Source organism: Bos indicus, chromosome 1 (assembly GCF_029378745.1).
Source record: "Bos indicus isolate NIAB-ARS_2022 breed Sahiwal x Tharparkar chromosome 1, NIAB-ARS_B.indTharparkar_mat_pri_1.0, whole genome shotgun sequence".
NCBI lineage: Eukaryota > Metazoa > Chordata > Mammalia > Artiodactyla > Bovidae > Bos > Bos indicus.
Window position 1 is genome coordinate 60,470,245 of NC_091760.1, and position 25,417 is coordinate 60,495,661.

General features: G+C 34.3%; 1 protein-coding gene and 1 long non-coding RNA gene across 28 annotated transcripts in view; one reads left to right on the top strand and one right to left on the bottom strand.

Annotated features, from left to right (window-relative positions):
• Positions 1-25,417, bottom strand: part of ZBTB20 (zinc finger and BTB domain containing 20) — an 863,676-nt gene that overhangs the window by 817,205 nt on the left and 21,054 nt on the right. For 22 of the 27 annotated variants that reach the window (XM_070793150.1, XM_070794719.1, XM_070793549.1 and 19 more), the window contains exon 1: positions 2,442-11,815. The exons of 4 other annotated variants lie outside the window; for them this stretch is intronic. The gene's annotated coding sequence lies outside the window, so the exon portion shown is untranslated. Of the gene's footprint in view, positions 1-1,517; positions 11,816-25,417 lie in introns of those variants that run through there. One more of the 27 variants, XM_070792589.1, reaches the window with a different exon arrangement.
• LOC139184595 (uncharacterized) lies at positions 11,811-21,063 on the top strand. The gene is made up of 2 exons (XR_011568140.1): positions 11,811-12,129; positions 20,186-21,063. It is a non-coding gene; the product is annotated as an uncharacterized lncRNA (long non-coding RNA).

Sequence of the window (25,417 nt, forward strand, 5' to 3'; positions counted from 1 at the left end):
ACCAGTAAGGCTGGTTAATGAATTCTTCTGGCACTCTATAGCCCTCCTGTGATGCAAGCCTTTCAGCTTTCCAAATCCCTATATAGCAGAATACACTGGTTTTAAGTTTACTTATGCACGTTTTATAATGTCCTGCTGTATTTAGATTGTGACAGTCCCTCCAAGAAAAGGCTGTGATTATTTTTCATGCTAAAAATATTTTAGATCTACTGAAGGCTCAGAATTATAACGCAAAAGAAAATATATACACATTCTAAAAATCAAACCGACCATAAAAATGACTAAATGTTTACTGTTACTCTTTCTAGAAGGTTAAAGGAAATTTTCATATTCTCTTAAAAACCTATTTTTTTTGTTTGCTTCTAATTAACCTAAATATGCTTAACATAAAATTTTAAGATGTCATATCCTCAAAGAATCTGTTTCCTTTATCCACACATGTATGAGAATATGTACATAAATATATATATACATGCACACAGGTATCTGCTCATACACATGTGTACAGAAAAACAGAATTATTAGTCAAGAGATATAGTAAAGATTTCTTTTTAAAAGGTTAGAATTTTAGGTAGTTCTCATAATATTAATATAGAAAATGACAGGTGCATCAGACATGCACACTTTGACACTAGTTTTTAAACAAATGTTTGGGTCAAAAGTCTCAAATGGAAAAAAAAATCACATTTGAAATACCATATATTGCATACCATATGAACATACACTTTCAGTAGGTTCCCCCAAAGTTCCCCTTTAGACCTTCAGGGTTAAAAAAAATCCCTGACAGGGCCTCACTGAGTGTCCTTAGCATCTGTACTACTCTTGGTCAAAGCTGGCCTTCCAACTTAAAAGACAGTTTTTGTAATACAAGCAAATTAAAAGTCTCTGAACAAATTTTTTAAAAGAAAAGGAAAAAAAACTTTTAGTAGCAAAAGTTCACCACCTTCTTGGAATAATGGATTTTTAATAAATATTTTGCTAGGTTTGAACATCGAGAATGTGCTTGGGAATCTGCTCCAGCATCCCAGGTGGGTTAAGAATATTGCTTTATGGACTTCTTTGTGTTGTCAGAGAGGCCTAATGGAATTAAAAAAAAAAACAAAAAGTGCCACTTCTATTAATTAAATAATTTATTATGAAAAAGGTGATTATTACTATCAAAGATCTCTATAGATTAGCATCCATTTTCTATCATTGCTATGTGTATGTCGAAAATATTTGTGTATCTTACCACCTGACTTAATTTTTGTCAAAGGAGTAACAGTTTTACTTTCAGACAAACCCAAATAAAACTCCACTAAGGAGACCATTTCAAATGGACCTATTTAACTACTTCTTTGAATCAAAGAACACTGTTCTGGGAAAACTCTTCAACAATGTCAGCTAGTTGTGAAGGCAACTTTTCCCACCATAAAAAAGAAAAATAAATAATAAAGGAAAAAGAAAGCACCTCAAAACTATGCTTGAACTAACAAATATATTATTTATAGTTCCCGAAATGTTAAATGAATACTTACAGTTGTTGCACAAGATGGCCTGATACACTTCATAGCTTCCACTTTGTAAAAAGATGGCCAGCCCCCGACTCCTCCCTCCCCAAGCATAATAAACAGTAACATACTAAAAGGAAACTGTCCCAAGATAAAAACTTGTTAAGAAAGTTTGCATTCTTACTAACCAGAGTGATAGCCCTATAAATGTAAAAGTTCATCTGCAAAATAAAAGTTACAAAACAGAATAACTTATTCCTTTCAAAATACATCCCCAGATGTAATATAGAAGAGTATGTAATAATAAAAATAATTCCTAGATTTTTACCCACCCTTAGTGACAACCCCTCACCTTATGGCCAATGCCATCAAATAAATATACTGGCAAAAGGTATTTAAACTGCTTCAAGGATTTAAACTGTAAATATGGACTTTAAACTTCAATGTAAAACAAAGAACAAGAGTCTCACTTTAGTAATACCCACGCTGTCACTGCAGCTAAAACTCATTGGCACATAACTAACAAAACCCAGTTTGCAATAAATAAGGACAACATGATATATAGACAGACAGATGGAATTGCATAAACAGACAAGAAAAGCAAAGAGACTGACAAACATACGGAGGGGTCTGTTTTAAAAGAGTGAAAGATACTGATTCATTTGGAACTTTAGTGAGAAAAATAGGTTTGTTTGTAATTATTTTTAAAGTAATTAAACTAAATCACAAGGGCACACCCTTAAATAACTAGGAAGAAAATTAGTAGAGGATAGGCCTCCTAGAGATATTCCAAATTTTAAGCTAGCAATAGCTCTGTCAAACTTAAATCTGGAAATTAAAATTCAAGGGAGAAAGAATAAAAGCATGGGGGCTAAAGGAGATGATAGGTAGAGGGGGGATTGAGGGAGCAGGAATTTTTTTTTTTTTTTTTTTGAAAGTTGTCTGCCCTACCTTCTTCCCCAGCGCTGAGTTTCTCTTCTCATAATCGGTGTCTCCCTGGAAGTACAGTGTGAGTGGTAATGACTGCCTGCCTCCCTAATGAGTCCATTTTCCTGCTCTTGATGTTGTGTATATACACACACTGCAACCTACCTTACAAACCACAGAGACGGGAAGAGAGAGAGAGAGCAAGAGAGAGGGAGGGAGGGGGGGCAGAGAGGGAGAGAGAGACAGAGACAGAGCAAGCGAGTGAGAGAGAGAGAAGAGGAGAGAGAGAGAGAAAGAAAAACAGAAAGAAACAGAGAGAGAAAGGCACAGACAAAGCCCTCCTACCAGACAGCAGACAGCCTTCCTTCCCCTATCCAGCAAAATGCAACTCGTCTAATGCAGCAACAGGTTCAGTATTGCCAGACTCACAGAGTGAAAAAGGTATATTCTCTATAGCATTACTGCTGCAAATCAACAGTTTAAGAGCAGCTGGCTCCACCTTCTTTATTTATGCTCCATTATGAGGAATGCATTGTTTCAGTTCTGGCATACAGTACATGTAATTATCATAAATACATTTTTTGCATATTAGCAGGAAATAGTGAAATACATAGCCTATTTGTGCAATCTTATAAATTTATTTTTTAATGTGAAAAGAGTGTCAACAAATCTGCTCTGACAAAAGCCTAGTAATGATTTTAAAGTCAAAGCAGTCTTAAAGGAGGCTCTGAAAGAAACAGACTCCATACAATAGGAAAACTGATCTCAGACAAAACTGATAACTGCAAAGAAGAAATCATTCCTCAATAAATAAATCAAGACCATAAGCAAAATCGCAGACAGAAAAAGAATTCAGTTGAATTAAGTAACTAATAGATTGGTACTCTAGAAGAAGGCAGATTGGTTTCTTATTTGAAGCATCTATCTGTACAAACATCACAGTGCCATGTACTTTGTGTGAACAGGTGCAATGCATATAGTACATAGTGTTACAACAACAGAAATAAATCCCACAAGAAGCTTCCATCACTAGCAGGACAAGATTACATAGACTATGGATCTGAAACCACAGCAGAAACCCCTTGTTCTTTTATTAGGAGGAAAAAATAAAAATAATCAATGCTTCTAAATAAAGCTTCCTTAAAAGAAAAGAAAAAAAATATTTTTCTTTGTCTGATGCCTCTAATCATTTTTTTTTCGCTACATGTTGCTTGAACCAAAATAATGCTGATACTGCACTCCTTACCACATCATGTGTTTCCCCACCCCTTCCCCCACTCCCAGGTGCCTTTTCTCCCATAAGTGATACATTTGCAGCCATGGAATTACAAAGATCAGAAAACAGAACTAGTTTCAAGCCCTTCTCCCTGTCTCCCAGTTTTTTTAAACTAGACTCTGCCTGTGTACCTAGATAGCCACCTTTCTTAAAATATTTCTGTACAGTTTGGCTGTGTGTCATCTAGACAGAACTTAGGAACAGTACAATAGAGGCTAAATATTCTAAAGAAAATTCATATAAAAATGAAAAATATAACTGATTCTGACCTATTCAAACTCTGCATTTAGGCACCAATAATTAAGTATATTAATTGTAAAATCATGCTTTTTACTTGGTTTAGTGTTTTACGATTCTCTCAAAGTAGGATGTGTTCCTTTGCATAAACAAAACTACTTCATTGTATAAGCATCAATTCCTTTGTTTAAAAGTACCTTTTCAAACCCAGGGAGAATAAGAAGACAATATTTGATTTCTACCAACAGGAACCAAAAGGAATGTAAAGGACCATGAAGTCTATTCACCTCTTCTAAAGAACAACCAGTTGGTTGAATTAAAAAAGAAAAACAAATATTTTGGCTTAGTGAAAAATGCACAACATCTCAACAGTTTCTCCATATCTGCATACTTTACTAGATTCCAAGCACAATAAGTGTCATATTCTTAGTACTTTCTAGAGTTCAAGATACACTTTCCCTGCTGGAACTGGTGACCCATGTATTAAATTAACCATTGCACCACATGAAACAATAATCCTAATTGACTATCAGGCTCTGAAGTTATAAAGTTATTAAGTTAAATTGTTTCATATGTTGATATGCCATGGGGCAATTTCATCCTGTAGAAAGATTCTAAGGTGGAAGTTAAGAACTAGTTTTGGTCCCAGTGTTATTACGAACACTTTGTGTAACCTCAGCAAGCCATGTAGCCATTCTCAGTTTCACATAAAAAATTAAATTAAATTTAAAAGGAAGGAATTGACCAGCTTAACATAATAATGATAATGATGATAGCTAATGCTTAAGTTCTTACTATGTGCTAGGCACTCCTATAAGTACTTTGCATTTCTTAACTCACTAAGTCCTAATAATGACCCTATGAGGCAGGCATTATTTTCAGTTTCATTTTCCAGATGAAGAAACAGAGAGGTTAAGTGATTTGCTCAAGATCACACAGCAAAACAGTAATGAGACCTGAATTCAGCCAGTCTGGTTTAGAGATCATGTGTTTAATTTCTATACCATATTGTCTCCCAATATCTAATGCTAACTCAAACCTCATTTACCCAGAAGATTCTGTGGTTATGAATCAAATCCAACATATCTTGACACTTCCTCTTACCTTGCTTACCAATATAGCATGGTGCAAATTTTTCTTCTAATTTACACCCATAACTCTCAATACATTTAGTTTAAGTGTCCAGTAATTCAAATCCCAAAGAAAGGCAATGCCAAAGAATGCTCAAACTACTGCACAATTGCACTCATCTCACATGCTAGTAAAGTAATGCTCAAAATTCTCCAAGCCAGTCTTCAGCAATACGTGAACCGTGAACTTCCAGATGTTCAGGCTGGTTTTAGAAAAGGCAGAAGAACCAGAGATCAAATTGCCAACATCCTCTGGATCATCAAAAAAGCAATAGAGTTCCAGAAAAACATCTATTTCTGCTTTATTGACTATGCCATAGCCTTTGACTGTGTGGATCACAATAAACTGTGGAAAATTCTGAAAGAGATGGGAATACCAGACCACCTGACCTGCCTCTTGAGAAATCTGTATGCAGGTCAGGAAGCAACAGTTAGAACTGGACATGGAACAACAGACTGGTTCCAAAGAGGAAAAGGAGTATGTCAAGGCTGTATATTGTCACCCTGCTTATTTAACTTTCATGCAGAGTACATCATGAGAAACACTGGACTGGAGGAAGCATAAGCTCAAATCAAGATTGCCAGGAGAAATATCAATAACCTCAGATATGCAGATGACACTACCCTTATGACAGAAAGTGAAGAACTAAAGAGCCTCTTGATGAAAGTGAAAAAGGAGAGTGAAAAAATTGGCTTAAAGCTCAACATTCAGAAAACAAAGATCATGGCATCTGGTCCGATCACTTCATGGGAAATAGATGGGGAAACAGTGGAAACAGTGGCTGATTTTATTTTCCGGGGCTCCAAAATCACTGCAGATGGTGATTTTAGCCATGAAATTAAAAGACGCTTACTCCTTGGAAGGAAAGTTATGACCAACCTAGACAGCATATTAAAAAGCAGAGATATTACTTTGTCAACAAAGGTCTGTCTAGTCAAGGCTATGGTTTTTCCAGTGGTCACGTATGGATGTGAGAGTTGGACTGTAAAGAAAGCTGAGTGCTGAAGAACTGATGCTTTTGAACTGTGGTGTCGGAGAAGACGCTTCAGATTCGCTTGGACTGCAAAGAGATCCAACCAATACATCCTAAAGGAGATCAGTCCTAGGTGTTCATTGGACGGGCTGATGTTGAAGCTGAAACTCCAATACTTTGGCCACCTGATGCGAAGAGCTGACTCATTGGAAAAGACCCTGATGCTGGGAAAGATTGAGGGCAGGAGGAGAAGGGGACAACAGAGGATGAGATGGTTGGATGGCATCACCAACTCAAAGGACATGGGTTTGAGTGGACTCTGGGAGTTGGTGATGGACAGGGAGCCCTGGCATGCTGCGGTTCATGGGGTCACAAAGAGTTGGACACAACTGAGCAACTAAACTGAACTGAACTCTATTTTAAAAGGTTACATAATCCATTTAATCATCTTTCTTGGTTTCCCAATGTCCATAATATATGCAACCATTTGCTTGAAGTGGAAAATATAATAATTTGTAACCAATAAGGCTATCAATTCATAAAGCCCAATGGCAACCCACTCCAGTATTCTTGCCTAGAAAATCCCATGGACAGAAGGAGCCTAGTGGGCTAGAGATGCAGGGTTGCAAAAGGGTCAAACACGACTTGGTGACTACACAACAAGAAGCAGCATTATATGTAGTTCCCATACATTATTCTACTCAATGCCCTGTGTTTAAAAAAGAAAAAGAAAGAAAGAAAGAAAGTTCTTTAAGTTTCCCTAGTTCAAATTTCAAATACTAATGCAAGTGATTGTTTAAATAATTAAATAAATAATAATATAAAATATAATTTAAAAATTCTTGTTTTCTGTAGCCTGAGAGGCATGAAAAGCAAGGATTTAATTATAAATGATGTTATAGATGCTGAATAATATCTTATGATTTTTATGTAGTTGGTTTTAACTTTGAACTATTTAGATATATTCTGAAGATTTTATACTAAAGTTTTATTCTGCAAGAGAGAATTTAACCACTCTGATCTTTGTGTGTTAACTAAACATGTATTTTGTGCCCAAATATGTGCCATTCTACTATACTTGAGAGTGAAAAGTGAAGATAATACGTGTGATGTAGTTTCTGCTTGTGAGGATTTCACAGGCTGGTGGGGGACAGACATGTAAATCATATTAGAACAAGCAGATAATCTTGCCACTACTTCCTATAATATCCCATGTAATGCAGTACCTTAAACTTTTTGAACTTTCCTCAAAAAACTAAAGTGAAATTAAACAAAATAAGCATATATACCTAAATTTAAAATATGCCTTATGAAAGAAAGACTTGTGTGTGTGTGTGTGTTGCAGGGTGGGTACTGAGATTAGACTGAAGATACCTTTTTCTCCAACAGTGTGGCTTATAGACTCATTAAGTAAATTTTGTCCATTGTCCCCAAGGTGCCTAGTAAAGTCTTCTACAAGTACACAGTGCATGTACTTCTTAAATGATGTGGAAATCAGTGATACCTATTGCCCTGGAGCATCAAATGCCATTAATTTTAGGGTTACAGTGTAATTTGATCAGAGATTGTTGACTTGGCAAATGAATACTTCCAAAAGTAAATAAAAGATGGGATTTTTTTTTTTTTAATTTTGAAAACAAATCAACTAAACTCAAGAACATTTGAATATATACCCCTAGCCCAGGTATACTTATTGCCAAGTCCTTTCTCAGGGATCATTAATGTTTTTATATTATGTGAAGCTAAACAGGAAAAAAAAATTGGAATAGCTTAAGATTGTTCACAAGAACATTCCCAAAAGATACCTTTATTGCCTAGATTAAAAAAAAAGAAGGGGGAGGAGTCAAAATATGAGTCATGTTGCAATGATGGACATTTTATTTATCCATTATTTCTTTCACATCTACAACATATGTTCTAGTATAAGTCTGAAACTGGCCTTAGAGTTCCTTGTAGGAATGGAACCATATCCCTTAAGAAAAATAGCTTTTAAGCTGGTTAGGGTCAAAGAGTAAAACCTGAATAATTCTTTTTGTGTGTTTAAAGTGTGCTGCATACGACCTAAATAACAGTTTGAAGGTAGAGGAGCATAGAAATGAGAGGGGAGGAGGAAGAGAGGAGAATCACAGGAAAGAGGGGACAGTGAAAAATTCCCCAATGTCAAGATGGCCACAGATGTTTGTTTGCTGTTTTTTTTTTAAAGTGTTGCCTAATATGAAATTCCAAGAGGTCTGCGTTTTTGCAATACAAACCTTTCCAAATGTGGAAAGCTTGGTATATTCTATAACCCTGTTTATTAGCTTCTCCGAGTGTGTGTGTGTGAGTGTATTCATGCACGTGCGTTCAGTCGCATCTGACTGGAATCCCATGGACAGTAGCTCACCAGGCTCCTCTGTCCATGGAATTTTCCAGGTAAGAATACTGGGGTGGGTTGCCATTTCTTACTCCAGGGGATCTTGCCAACTCAAACTCGGGTCTCTTGTACCTCCTGCACTGACAGGCAGATTCTTTACCACTGTGCCACCTGGGCCTTAGCCCAAATGGAAAAATCAAAGTATAGCCATAGGAACGTATGGCTCCTATGCTATAGCCTCTGAAAACATAGGCCCTTCTTAAGGAGACAGTACATACTTCAGAGTTCCAAGGAGTGACCAGTGGCACTTTGAACAGTGGCCAGTAAATGGTGAAGAGTGAATAGTAAAAAGCCAAAAGTCTTTTCTACATAGAATGACTTGAATATGGATATGAGTCAATCACCTTTTTCCCCCACAAATTTCCCTACAGGAGAAATATGGTCATGTGAGAAGACACAGAGATTGTCTGAATTACAAGATTACTATTGACTATTATTGTTGTTATTAAATACTACCTCTATAAACTGATCTTAAATGACATGAATATCTTCAGAAATTTAGAGGAGAGTACTTTCATGACACAATCAATACAATTTGAATCAAAAAATTAAAAAACATAAAAATGTCATTCTCAATATCTCCCTGGCTCTAGAAAAATGTATTAGGTATATATACTACATTAACTATATCTGCTCCCTGCTCAATCTTCTCTCCTAAACAATCTAGAACAGTGTTAGTAACTGTCTTTAAAGTTTCAACACTTACATAATAATTTATTCATATGTACAGATTATATTCAGTATACAAGGAAAAAGTAACAGAAACTACAGAGGGTATTTCATAGGAAAAATAAAAATTACATAGAAGTTATAAAAGAGGTATCTTAACTGCTATAGACATTGTTTGTCCAGCAGGTTAGCGAGATCCCCACTGTTCTGCTTGGTAACTCTATATGCGAAAACTCAAACTCCATATTGTTCTCATCTAAAAAGTTGCTACTATTAGTAAGGATGCATTCTTATAATAAAAGTTACCACTATTGCAGAGAGTCAGGAACTGTACTTAGTGCTACATAACTAAGTAGTACTACATAACTGCACTTAATGCTACATAACTCATTTAACCCTCCCCACAGCATTATAAGAAAGGAACTATTAATGTTTTCATTTATAGATGAGGAAACTGAGCCCAAAGTCTTGTAGCAAATAAGTGGTAGAAGTTAGGTCTAAACTCAATCCAAATGGAATTTGAAGGAATAAAGGGAGTGGCTTGACAAAACTCCTCCAAAATTTTCTAGAATAATAAACTGGCCAGATTAGGAAGAAATTTGGGGAGAAAAAATAATGATAAGAAACAAGTCTGAGAACAGCTATATTCCCCAGATAATTTCAACATTTATTTTAAACAGATTTGAGAAAAAGTACACATATCTCAAAATAAAATTTAAAGAAAGGATATGAAGAAAAGCAGAGTATAAATAAATAGCTTTCAAACAGGATGAAAGAAACACCAGGAACCAGTTTGATTAAAGAGTTGGAAACATTAATAACAATCTGTCCAGTAATATTGAAGCCAGTTATTAATAATAGAGTCAGCATGATAAGAGCCTGCTAACTCCTCCGAGGCAACAGGCCACAGGGATAATTCAAAATAGGTAGAAACAGTATCTCTTATTTTTAAGAAAGCTCATTTAACCCTTATAAGTTACAGGTTTACAATCATAACCTTTGAAACATATAAGGTTATATCAAGTTTTTGGAAAAGAATCTACATAAAATCTCAATCTTCTTCATTTCTATTAACAACAAATACAGGAAAACCTCATTAATCAGAGTACATACAATCAGAATGTATAATATGTCAGATACATTTACAGGATTCTTGTGAAATAGAAATTTTGAAATGAATTACATTATACTTTAATAATTATATTGGTTGTTTCAAAATTATCAGATTATCAAAACATATTCTACTTAATGTTGAATAGCTATAAATTTAGGCTTATTCTTAAATTAAACGTGGTAGCCTCCTCTATTTCAAACTGGTGACATTTTACCACTTAAAATGTAACAAATGGACCTTCCACAACACAAATAATACACCCAACATCATCTATGTAGAATATGAACATAAAATAAGTGTCTCACCAGGAAATAGCTTTTATTAGTAATCAATAATCAAGAATACTGCCCATAATTAAAACTGCATTAATTATGAAAAGGGTTATGAAAGCAATAAATCATCATTGTGGATTTCATTTTAGAAATTTAATGATCTGGGATTTCAATACACACTACTTATGAAGTCATACCCCAAAATTTGATACTGAAATAAACTGAAAAGCACTTTAAGCTAATATTTTAATAAAATTCATGTGGTTTTGTATAAAACAAACTTAACTATACTCCCTCCACCAATAAATGCATTTAATTCAATATGCCATTCAATAATTAATGCTATAGCAGTTTAATTGAATGTTTACAATATACTCAAAAATAAAATATTATAAAATATTTGTTATAAAATAAAATGTTAAATATTAAAAAAAATTCTGAAAGTTTCCCCAGTGCTACATTTAACTGAAAGTGAAAGTCGCTCAGTCATGTCCCATTCTTTGCAACCCCATGAAGTATATACAGTCCATGGAATTCCTGGTACTGGAGTGGGTAGCCTTTCCCTTCTCCAGGGCATCATCCCAACCCAGGGATCAAACCCAAGTCTCCTGCATTGCAGGCATATCTTTACCAGCTAAGCCAGGAGGGAAGCCCAAGAATACTGGAGGGGATAGCCTATCCTTTCTCCAGGGGATCTTCCTGACCCAGGAATGGAACTGGAGTCTCCTGCAGTGTAGGTGGATTCTTTACCAACTGAGCTATCAAGGAAACCCCTATTATTTTTAAAGTTAAATTAATGAGTGTATAGAAATAAATAATAAATCAGAGCAGTTTTTAGTCAGTGGTGGGTGATACCTAAAATATTTATAGCTGGAAAGGCATGGGCATAGACCAGTAAGAAACATTACTGTAACTACTAATCAAAACAGATACTGGCTATAAATAAACGACTTATTGCCAGTGTGTACCTCCTGAAAAACAACCCGAGCTTTAGATAACAAACCAGAATCTGTTTTCGAAAACAAGTTATAAAATTTGGAGGATTATGTGGTTTTACTACTGAGCTACTACCCCTGTACCCTAGATCAATAGATTCTCCAATTTTAAAAAATATACATCCTATCAGTAAAAATATTTTGAACCTTAGGTAGATCATTTGTCTGTTGGTTCTCAACTCCATTCCCACCTCTTCCATGCTCTCTTATGTGGCTGAACCTGAAAACTACATTTCCTAGATTGCTTTGCTGGCATGAGTAGCACCGGCAGAAGATCAAAGGGAATTTTTTTCCCTTCTGTTTTTGAAACCAGCAGTTGCTGCAATGGTGTTTCAGCAGCCTCTGCAGCAGAGATCTTGTAGCACAGATCTTGGGATCTGGCTCTCAGGACTGCTGGCTGCAGCAATAGGACCACAGCTGCAGAACAGCAGCAGCCATCACAGGTGACTGAAGCTCTACCAGCCTTGGCAAGTTCAACAGCACTGGAGGAACTGTGGACCCCTGGGCTCCTGCCCTGTCAGTAGGAGTGTGGTTACCTGGCTTCCCGGGAAGCAGTGGCCATGGCGATTCTAGCGTTCACAACCTCAGCGGTGCTCCAGCTTCCTCAGCAGCTCAGTGCTCATAAACTCTAGGTAACCAAACTTTCCATTGCTTTCTACAGGTGTTAGTGTTAATCTCTCAGTCGTGTCTGATTCTTTGTGACTCCATGGACCATAGCCTGCCAGGCTTCTCTCTCTGTCCATGGGATTTTCCAGGTAAGAATACTGGAGTGGGTTGCCATTTCCTTCTCCAGGGGATCTTTCTAACCCAGGGATAGAATCTGGGTCTCCCACATTGCAGGCAGATTCTTTACAGTCCGAGCCACCGGGGAAGGCCTACTTCCTACAGGTGCTCATTGCTAAATAACACTGCCACCTTCTTTTCTTTCCTCCAGACTTTCCAACACTTTTGCAACCAATTCCTTGGATTAAAATCCCTCTGTTCTGAGTCATGTCTGTTTTTGTGCCTGGGCACTGATTAAATATAAGCCCATACTCCAATACATACAATTATTTATAAATTATAGACTTGTACTACAATTTGTATTTTATATATATATATAATAAACATTATATATATATGTTTGTATTATAGAACATATGGAGTAATTGGTGTTTTAAAGAATGAGATAAACAAGAAATAAATAGTTTTTAAAGTAAACTTTAATGTTTTATTCATCAACAATTTTCAAACATTCTTGTTGTCACTAAAAAAAACAAAATTTTTAGAGTATAATAAGACTAAATATTTGTCACTCTGGGTATTTCAGCTTCGTTTTACCCTTTATGAAACAGTCCTTTGAAAATCTGGTACTATGTCCAGGTTATTGTTATATTTAGCTGTAATGGTTGTCATGGAGGGGGAAAAGCCTCACAAAATAGTAGGTCCAAGTGAAAGAAGAGCATCATTAGCTGTGCTTATTAAATCACAATACTCAATTTTCAATCCCAACCACCAATTGCGTAAAAGATTTTGCTGAAATTTGGCTAGTAAATTTCCATCTTCCCATGTGTCCACCAGTCATTCTTAAAAACTAAGAGGTACGTGTAGCACCTTCATTTTTTTTAACCAAAAAAAACTGTTAATCTGTTTAAAGATTTCATTTGGAAGATTTTATAACAAGTTATAAAATTCTGTTTCAAATTTTAAAAAACATTCAGGTACAGTTTTGTGCAGTTTTAAAATTATACAGAAACTAGAGTTTTACAATTACATTGACTTTGGCAACAGTCACACAACTCGAAAATAACAACAAACATTCAATATGAAAATGTCTGCTCCATACTACAGATCTTTCAAAAAGCAGTTATCTTCTCATTCACTGTAAGTATGATTATTTTTAAAAAAAAGATCAAGTATGTTTCTTTTTCCAAAAATATATGTTAAGAGAGCACCTATTATCACAGAAAAGGTCAGCAAAATTAGAATTCTTATTCTGTAAAAGAAAAATGCATAACTGCAACAACTTTCCTATCACTTCTCAATGATCTCCCACTGAAGAACCAGTAAACCTCAAGTGGTGCAAATAATATTACAGCCACTCTCCCATCTTACTACCAAGTATTGTAAAGACTCCACTTCTATATTTGATTCTGTTTTCTATTATATTTTAAAGATTTTATTTTTAAAAAGACACATCAATGACACCCTACAGCACTTGTGCATCCTTTCATTTTAATTGATTTGCTAAAATAGCTCGCTTATATGTGACAAGTAGATGAATTTCATGTGTGGAAGTTGCTCGGTAATCTTATCCAGAAATCTTTTCCCATTCCAACCACACCGACCACTCCAACACTACAAAACTATGTTAACATAGTTTTTTCAGAATGCATTTTTTAATTAGAGGGTATTTTGATGCTTGGCAAGTACCTTTTCCAGTAATCCTTTTAGTGATTCATAAATCATAGTTCTTAGTATTACTGAAATTGAGCTTATCAAATATCATTGGTTGAAATGATAGAAATAGTGATATTTCCATGTACCTATACAGTGAACCTTTCATACTATGTAATTTATTCAGATACTTATTTATTCAAATCTTCAATGTTTTCTATGCATCTTCTAATACCATTTGCTCACAAATAAATGTGATATTGCTTGCTGTCATATTTTTCATGCATTATTTCAGTCATTTTTCTCAAGGCATGCCATATACTCAGGGTGAGGTTCATCCCTTAATGATAGTGAATGTTAAATCCAAATTTCAAATAGATCTCTTGATCATTATTTTTGGTTATGCTTTGTCGCTCAGTCATGTCAGATTTTTTGCAACACCATGGACTGTAGCCTCCCAGGGTCCTCTGTCCATGGGGATTCTCCAGGCAAGAATACTGGAGTGGGTTGCCATGCCCTCCTCCAGAGGATCTTCCCAACCCAGGGATGGAATCCAGATCTCCTGCGTTGCAGGTGGACTCTTGATACTGTCTGAGGCACCAGGGAAGCCCAAGCATACTGGACTGGGTAGCCTATTCCTTCTCCAGGGATCTTCCTGACCCAGGAATCGAACTGGGGTCTCCCGCATTGCAGGCAGATTCTTTAGTAGCTGAGCTACCAGGGATGCCCCATTTTTTGATGACTTAGTGTCATATATGATTAAATCATCATTTAAAAAAATTTTGTAATATAGCTGACAAAAGATTCATACAATGCATTAGAGATATTCTTGTTGAAATGTGCTTATTAGTATTTATCTTTATTCTGGTATCTTTTCCCAGAGTTGGTTTGTTTTGTGAGAGTTTATCTATTTAACACTGGACAATGTAATCCAAGACCCATCACAAGGCACAGATAAAATTCAATACCACCAAATCTTAAATCAAATCAATGCCCACCCCCACCTCAGAATGCTTTAAATAACTTACAATATGTGTAAATGATACTTTGACAGTGTCAGCAACAATCTACATATTAGTAAACTTTAATTTCTTAGATTTAAAAAAATATATATATATATAAATTTTCAGTAATGTGTTATGGAAAAACCTGAGTGAACTTTTTGGTCAACCCAATGTTTCCAACAAAGCAAGTTACACTATGAAAAGCTGACTTGGAAGTTAAGCTTTCTTAACCCATGTGTGTAACCCACATCACTTTGATTACTCAAACTATTAATACATGGAACTCGCCTTTTCTCAGACCCTCTCCAGAGAATAAGAAATGTTTAAATATTGGTTTCCATCAGGATATTTTGTGCATAAAGTAGGCAATTCTCATCAATGAATTTGAAATCATGATGGCCTAGATATTATATAATATCAATTTAAATGTATTAAATATATTATGTAAATATATTATGAAATATATTAAATAACATTTACTTCACCAAAATTAAGAATTTTTATTTCTTTATAAAATACTCATTTGTTAAATGCATTATAAACCATTAATGTTCTTTGTGATGCTTCAGATAAGTGATCTGAGATAACCTAGCTGGTGATATATAATATTTAGTTACTTAATTATACCTGAAATTTCACAAAGTTTTCTGTTCAACTCACAGTGCTGATTAAAAAAAAGCAAATCATTTTGAAATATTTAGAGAAAGTAAAAGGAGGAATAATAACTATAAAGCATCATTGTATCTTAACCAGAATTTGAAAGATTAGCTTTTCACCTTATTCTCAATTATTCATGGATGATACATTTCATCTCTAGGTGTGCAGGAAGTAGAGCGCTTTAGCAGGAAAAAAAAACATGGGCTTTAAAGTCAAATAAACCTGAATTTGCATCAAGTGTCCACATTTACTAGTTGTGAAAAGCAAGTGTCTCATTTTCCATGATTTTATTTCATTAGGAAAAATGGGGCACATGTAGTCAATGAAAATAGAAACAAAGTGTTTGATGCATAGTAAAAATTCATTAAATGATAATATATTTTCTCCTTTTATTCCTAAACCAGATGTCCTCATTTTTTTGTGTATTATGAATCTCTTCAAACTAGTAATGATACACATCCACAATTTATATTTTGCCTGTCATATAAGAGCTTAAAAACTTTCTTCACATAATTACTAAATTTAACCCTCCCTGCCACACTACGAAGTAATTGGACATTATCCTAATTTTTCACAGAAATAAACTGAGCTCCAGAGAGAGTAAATAATTTGCACAAGATCTCGCAAGAAGTTAAAAAATTGAACTCTCACCTACCATTCTATAAAGTCTGCTTCCCCAGCCTCTAAAAAAAAAAATCCTAGCTAGAACTAACAAAGAGAATGTTTTATACTAAGAAAATGATATATCTAATGATAATAAACATTATTAAACTATTTACATAGGCCCAAACTGAAGTACATATGAATACAAAGGGCATATTCACATTACTATTACTACTGGTTCTAGGATCTGAGAATTTGGTTGGTGAAGCCAAATATTTTTGTAATACATTCCTAGAAAATGGCTTTTTATTAAAAAAAAAACAATTAACAAAGATATACTCATATAAAAACTTGTAATTGCTAGTATGGTCATTTAAGGTGGAGCTTGATTTCCAAATAAAATTTAGAGTGTAATTTTATACTCTTCAGTAAACCCTAAGTTTTCTATTTATTTCTTCCCAAATGATATTATAAGATAAATAACTTTTGGAGATCTATGTACAGTAAGCTGATTATAGTCATGTACAGCATGCTGATTATAATACTGTATTGTATACTTGCAATTTGCTAAGAGAGTAAATCTTAAGTGTTCTCACCACAAAGGAAAAGAAAAACTATGTGAGGTGATAGATGTGTTAATTAACTAGATTATGGTAATCATTTCACAATGTATAGGTTTATTAAAATATCACATTGTATATCTTTAAAAAAATCATTCTGTACAAGCTAAATATATTCAATTTTTATCAATCATACCTGAATAAAGCTTGGAAAAAGTTTTTAAATAAAAAGTGTACATAATCTTTAAAAAAGCAGTTGTCTGTGAGCACTGGAAGCATACACTTTGTTTTTCTGCATTTTCAATACTTTCTATACAGCACAGTTTTTACAGTTATAAAATATATTAATTATAAATTATTTATAAATATAAATTATATATATATATATAATATATTAATTATAAATTATTTATAAATATAAATTATATATATATATATATATATATACATACACTTTGTTTTTCTGCATTTTCAATACTTTCTATACAGCACAGTTTTTACAGTTATAAAATATATTATATATATATATATATATATAAAATATATTAATTATAAATTATTTATAAATATAAATTATATATATATATATATATATATATATACATACACTTTGTTTTTCTGCATTTTCAATACTTTCTATACAGCACAGTTTTTACAGTTATAAAATATATTAATTATAAATTATTTATAAATATAAATTATATATTTATATATATATATATAATATATTAATTATAAATTATTTATAAATATAAATTATATATATATGTATATATAAATTATATATTTATATATATATAAATATAAATATAAATATTATAAATATAAATATAAATTAATTATAAATATAATTAATTATAATAAATATAATTATAAATAATTATAAATTATTTATAAATATAAATTAATTATAAAATATATTAATAAAATAATTACTTTTCATAAAAAATAATACTGGAAAATAGGTATGTCTAAAGTATTGGGTGGTCTATTAAAACAAGGTCACCATTTCATTGAACCAATTCTGAAAGAATAACTGATTAAGAACTTAAATAACCACAAGACTCTCTCAGGATCACATTTAAAAAGTCATTTCTTTGAGCCCTTAGTTTCTTTTGTATCTGTTTCTTAATAATTAGGAGAAAATAAAGTATAAAAGTTAAAGGTGTATGGGTTCTAAATTCAGACTGCTTAAATTCAAATCTTAGCCCTACTACTTCAGACAATTCCTTTAATAACATTAACTCTTTTGTCTTCATCTTTAAAATGGGAAAATAAAGTATGTACACTACAGGGGCTTTTGTGCTAATATAGTAATCCAAGCATTGGTAACAACTAGCATTTCTGATATGAGAAACATAAGGTCCACTGTCCCACAACTAGAAAATCAGAACCAAGATTTAAATCCAGTAGACTATTTCTGGAGTGTGCGTGCATGGGTGCTAAGTCACTTCAGTCAAGTCTGACGCTTTGGGACTCTGTAGACCATAGCCTGCCAGGCTCCCCTCTCCATGGGATTCTCCCAGGAAAGAATACTGGAGTGGGTTTCCATGCCCTCCTCTAGGGGATCTTCCCAACCCAGAAATCTAATCGGTGTCTCTTATGTCTTCTGCCTTAGAAGGCAGGTTCCACTAGCACCATCTGGAGTATAAACCTTCAAATGCTAAACCCTCAATAAGCTCAGACACATATGAAATGTTTAATAAATCTTAGTTTGTGGTTTTGTGCTTATTTCTAGTTTGCCTAAATGTCAGCCTCTAATGTAGGTTGAGTGAGTGAGTGATAGTATCTCAGTTGTGTCTGACTCTTGGCGGCCCCATGGACTGTAGCCTGCCAGGCTCCTCTGTCCATGGATTTCTCCAGGCAAGGATACTGGAGTGGGCTACCATTTACTTCTCCAGGCTAATGTAGTTTAAAACCTTACTAAAAAGTTTACTATTCTGTGAGTAGTGTTGATAACGGGGAAGTCTATGCATGTACGAGGGAGGAGTACATGGGGAATCTCTGTACTTTCCTTTCAATTTTATCGCAAACCTAAAACTGCTCTGGGATTCCTACGTGGCCAGTGGTAGAGAATCCACCTCTCAAGGCGGGAAACATAGGAGATGCAGGTTAGATCCCTGGATAGGGAAGAGCCCCTGCAGGAGGAAATGGCAACCCACTCTAGTATTTTTGCCTGGAAAATTCCATGAACAGAGGAACCTGGCAGGCTATAGTCCAAGTGGTTGGTCACAAAGATTCGGACATGACTGAGCAACTGAGCCTAGTAAAACTTTTCTAAAAATATAGTCTTTAAATGTAATGTGGTATCCTGGATGGGATTCTGGAAGAGAAAAAGACATTAGGTAAAAACCAATGAAATCTGAATAAACCATGTACTTTAGTTAATAACAAATTAACACTGGTTCATTAACTGTGGCAAATGTACCACAGTAATATAAAATATTAAGGAAAACTGGGTGTGGGATACATGAGAACTTTGCATACTATGTTCTCAATTTTTCCAAAAATCTAAAACTATTATAAAAAATAATATCCATTTGAAAAAAATTCAACAAAAAAAGTCAAGAGTTGTTGTTCTGGGAATGCAAACCTAAAAATTAAGATTTGAGGGGGATGATAGTGTCAGGATGCATTTAGGTCAGACGGGGGCAAAATACAGAGTATCCTAGTACCTTAACCCAGAAAAGCCATTTTTAAAAGATATATAGCTTTGAATGGTTAAAAATTCTCAAATGGGAAATTGAAGAAGATTTAAGATTAGAAACTTTTAAGGAGTAAATTAAATGTCCAGAGTCATAAAGCTAGTCTGTGGGAAAGCATGACTCCTAATCCAGTGCTCTTTCTACTCTGACACTCTGACACAATAGAACTTGCTTGCCTTAAGGCAGTAACTTAGTACACTGAAGGGAAAAAAAAGAACAGAAAATGAAAGGAAAAAGTACTGATAACAAAATGGAAAATCTGTGAGTCAGACTCAACTATTTTATCTATAATGGCAAAGAATAGGCACAATTTAAAAACAGCTTTAACTAGAAAATAAAGAGACTAGAGATTTAAAAGTAGACGAAACTTCAAAATTAATGGGAAGTGATGACAGGCTTCTCTGTCTGTAGTTTCAGACCTGAGCTTTTGCCTTTAACATAGTAATACAAAGTAACTTTAAAGCCTGGACTGAACACATTAAATAACATAAAATTATAATCTGTCAAGATAAGGTCAATTTTACAGTCTGTGCCCTGAAATTCCCTGAATTCATGTCTTCTTAAAAGTAGGCAACAAACCCATCAGTTGGTTGAGTTTATTTAATTTTTATTATTCTGACTGCATTTAAAAACTTTTTCATTGTAAAAAATTTGAATCACACAAAAATAGTATATAACGAATGAATTCTCTTTTACCCATTATATACTTCTAATAACACACATTTTACCTATCATATTTTACCTATTGCTTGCATCTTCTTTTTTTTTTTTTTTTTTTTGTAGTGACTGAACTAATTTAGGATGAGGAACAGAACCATCTTTGAGGAAAGGAAGAAGAAAGGATGGAAGCAATATTTTCAGTCTGCTATTCATTGAGACTCGAACCAGAAAGATTCCAGACTGTAAGGCAAATAAACACAAGAGGCAAGGACGATAACAGTGAAAATATGTTAGTAGGATAGCTTAGCTATGTTATTTGACAATCAATGAAATTATTGTCTATGAGGAAGGAGGGTATTTTAAAGAATTCGTTTCCAACTTTTTAGTTTGACACAAAGAAGTAAGGCAAGAAAGATTATAAAGCTTCATTGAGATTTTAGTTTCTAAAGATGGGCTTATCTTTGAGGAACATAAAGATTAATTTCATCATGTTTGAATTCACATATCTAATAAGCATCTATAGAGATAAGTCTGTATGTACTATTTGCAAAATTTCAGTGTCACCAAGCTGCTTTTGAACTGTGGTGTTGGAGATGACTCTTGAGAGTCCCTTGGACTGCAAGGAGATCCAACCAGTCCATCCTAAAGGAGATCAGTCCTGGGTGTTCACTGGAAGGACTGATGTTGAAGCTGAAACTCCAATACTTTGGCCACCTGATGTGAAGAGCTGACTCATTGGAAAAGACCCTGATGCTGGGAAAGATTGAAGGCAGGAGGAGAAGGGGATGACAGAGGATGAGATGGTTGGATGGCATCACCAACTCGATGGACATGGGTTTGGGTGGACTCCAGGAGTTGGTGATGGACAGGGAGGCCTGGCGTGCTGCGGTTCATGGGGTCGCAGATAGTCGGACACAACTGAGCGACTGAACTGAACTGAACTGAAGTCTCAGTTTATTGTGAAAGCTCAAAGTTTTTATAATAAAACATTTTATTTCCCATTAAGTCTCTTTCTGTGGTTGAGAAAGTTTTCCTATTTTTAGATTTTGAAATTTTAAATTAGAATATAAAGTGACTTTGGCAAGTTCAGTGATATTTTTTGTAATCTTAATAAAGGTTTCTAGACATTGGAGAATAAAAATCTCACCTAAGTTTCCTGTCTAACTATTGAAGGTCGAGACCATTAGAAGCTGGGTATGCAGCAAATATAAGCGTATCTAAAACATCTTCATTGAAAAGATTATGTGAACAATGTCATGCTTAACTGTCTCAGTTTTCATCACGAAACAAAAGGCAAAAATTAGCAGGTAGAGATTGGAGATGATGGGGAAAGAGGAGTTAAAATGAAGTAACTAGCAAGGCACAGCCTAAGTTTTAAAGCACAAATCTAAATATCAAATAAACATTCTTTTTCTCAAATTTACATCCTTCTGATTGACTTTAAATTACAAATCAATGAACAGAGACGCATTCTTTCCTCTATATTAATTACCAAAATGTTAGCATGTAGCTGTCTCTTGCTCTCCATTCTCTCTTAAATTTAGAAAAATTTCCTTAAACATATTCCTTCCTATGTTGCATGTAAATTAAGTTAAATTAGATGTATGTACAATCCTATATCTCTGGGGATATCCTTGGTTCTCTGAGTGATTTTAATTCACTCAAAAGGTATCACAATTCTGTAATGCCTTTATATGCCCTGCTGTTCCATAATGTCTAAGTGCCTGGTTTTTCAATAAACAGTTGTCTATAAAGATCATTCACACATTGATCCTACTCTTTGCTCTTTCTGATCACACATTCCTACAATTGCTGCACAGTCTGAGTAATATATTTCTATACCTTGTAAGTATCTCAGTGCCCATCCCCTGCTTGCGATCAACTTTTCACTAGCCTACATTCACATAGCTAGACCACTTTCCAACTACAACTTCTAAATTCTGTCTTCTTTACACACTGATTTCCAATATTGAACACCCACTCTTGAGGCAAAACTATATCAATTAAAAGGTCAGGGCCAAGCAATTTATCCTAAACTTCCAATCACTGTGGAAAACATACCTGATTTTCCATAAAGTTCTAACTCTTGTTTCCTGGTCACAGGCTAGTTCTGTGTGCTGTGCAGAACTCTATACCTCTCCCTACTGCAGCCACTCCAGGTCAGTGAGGAGTCTTTCTTCTACTTTCTTTAAATCCATATCCCCTTAAGATATCCGGTCAGCATACAGCAGAAAAATTAGGAGTCTCATATATCAGCTCTCTTTCACAATCTCTTAATATTTTTGTGGGCACTTATTTTCATTCCATTCCACAGAAAACTCTTTTTCCTTAACATCGATGTATCACGTAATTTAACAAATACTAATACCAAGAAAAGCATATTAATAGTTGAATATATTTTAATATGTGACTTATTAGTAAAACATTATTTACCTATCTGATTGTATATTTGTATTTTAAAAATCTAAGTAGACACAGAATAGAAAACAAAAGAAGCATTCAAGAAAACAAAGGTTTAAGAATGGAGGCAGATTAAATTGTCAAAAAGCGAGTCTTTACTAGAAACAGTAAGCAGAATACTTGTCAGTCCTGACAAATATGCCACTATACAAGCTCTGGACATCTGAGGAGGGAAAAGGCAAATGAATGAGGGAGGTTCCACTAGCCAAAGCTAAATATGACCTGAGGTCTGATGCCACGTCACATACACAATCAACCTATTACTCAAAACCAGTAACTATACATCCAATCTTCCATTTCTAGACAATTTTACATACTTTCTCAAGCTTATATATAAGCTTGCAAAAAATATATATATATATCTTATATATACACACACGTATATATACATATATATACACACACACACATATATACACATATATCTTTTATTATCTTTCAAGATGACTTTGATGTTAATGTTTAACTGATTCTCCTAAATAAAAATAGTTGGTGCTAAGGCAAAACAAAAGGCTGAGGTATTTAATCATCATAAAATTAATTCTGTTGAAGGACAGCTCAATGAAGTTTTCACACGGAAACACTCCTTAGTACTATCTGGACTTACCATCTGAATCCCTAGTAAGTGAGTTACCAAGCTGCTTAACCTCTTTTAGCCTTTGTTTACTCATCTGTAAAGTGGCGATTAACAATATTAACTATCTCATGGAGTTGCAAGGAACCAATGAGCTAAAAAATGTTAAATATTTAAATACTGTCTGGCATTTGGTGATATTAAAGACACCTAAAATGGATGAGATTCCATGGGGTAACTTATATTTAGATTCACAGAAATACTCCCAAAAGCAATTTTAAGTGAGTAGTATATATTTTTATTTTCTTAAATTGAGAAATTATGATATCAACTTGGAATCCTAAAATAAATAACTGAATTTGGAGTGGTATTCAAGTTGAATTAGCTTGAATACTATAAGACTGGCATTATATTTTATTGTTTTTTGCTTTTAAGTTTCATAGGCTGGCTTCATCAACAAACTGCAAGACAAAATAAGCATTACTGTAAGAAAGGCTTTGGATAAACTTGAAGATATTTTAAAAATTATGTATTGATAACTAGGTTGTATACATAAAGAATGAAGCATATAGCTTCTAAATTAAATTTTAGTTGGGTAGGGGGAGTCTGACATTTAAGGAACGATAGAATTAAAAAGATGAATTCTGGGAAACTCTCCCTACCACACAAAAGAACGTATTATAAAGCTCCAGTAATTAAGAGAATGTATGAGCACAGGGTGGAGAAGGCAATGGCACCCCACTCCAGTACTCTTGCCTGGAAAATCCCACGGACAGAGGAGCCTGGTAGGCTGCAGTCCATGGGGTTGCTAAGAGTCAGACACGACTGAGCGACTTCACTTTCACTTTTCCCTTTCATACATTGGAGAAGGAAATGGCAACCCACTCCAGTGTTCTTGCCTGGAGAATCCCAGGGACGGGGGAGCCTGGTGGGCCGCCGTCTATGGGGTCCCACAGAGTTGGACACGACTGAAGCGACTTAGCAGCAGCAGCATGAGCACAGGGATGGTCAAATCTATCAAGATCACAGAAAAGAAAGTCTATAAATAGACCTTCATTTATATGGACTCTTGCAATGCAAATCACGAGGAAAAATCAGACATTTATTAAACAAAGCTGTAAAATTTTGTACCCCTTTAGAAAGAAACCTAATCTTTGATCCATATAGAATATACAAAAATCAACTTCAGAGTATGATTTAGCAAAAGAAAGAAAAAACACTAACCATAAAAGAAAATATTGCTAAGTATGATGACATATTTTCTGTTCATTGGAATATCCTATAGGAAATGAAAGGATAAGCTATGAGGTAGCAAAAGAAATAGAATTAGTATCTAGAACATATAAAGAACTGGTATTCAGGATTTACTTAGAAGTAAAAGAAACTTCTTTCCTGAGAAGAAGAAACTGAAAGAATATTAAGAATTAAGGATACTATTCAATACTCTATAATGACTATATGGGAATAGAATCTAAAAAGAGTAGATACATGTATAACTGACTCACTTTTCTGTACAGCAGAAACTAACACAACATTGTAAATCAACTATACTCCAATAAAAAATTTAATTTTTTTTTAAAAAAGGAATTAAGGGATAATCACTTTGGTTTCTTGAGCTGAGATCAATTGATTACTTGAAGACTTCCTTGCAACTTCCTATCAAACTGAAACTTGCTTTAGGGGTAATAATCATTGGTCGTTAGAAAATTTTTTGAAAGGAGATAGAAAAGAACAGAATTAAAAGATGACTGACAATGACATATATATCTAAGTATGCATACAAAGTATTCTAAAAACTTTTGCTCTAGTAACACTAGTATTGTTAGACAAAAGCAAAGAGATATAATAAAAATATATCCATCACAATTACTGTTAACTTCATATTTGATAAAACAATCAAAACACAAATAGAAAGTACGGACTTCCCTGGTGGCTCAGTTGGTCAAGAATTCAACTGCAATGCAGAAGACCCGGGTTCAGTCCCTGGGTTGGGAAGATGCCCTGCAGACGGCACTGGCTACCCACTCCAGTATTCTGGTCTGCAGAATTCCATGGACAGAGGCGCCTGGCAGGCTACAGTCCATGGAATTGCAAAAAGTCGGACATGACTCAATGCCTTTTACTTTTTCCAACAGAAAGTACAAATATAATGATTAGAATGACTTCATTAAGTAAAATAGAGAATATCAAAAAGATTAATTCAGGTAGTTTCTACCACTGACCTTGAATAAAGTCTATTTAAAGAAATATAGACCAAGATTGGTATCTCTTTTAGGATCTATTTTGTCAACTTTCTTATAATGTTGTCTTCACTACTGGAG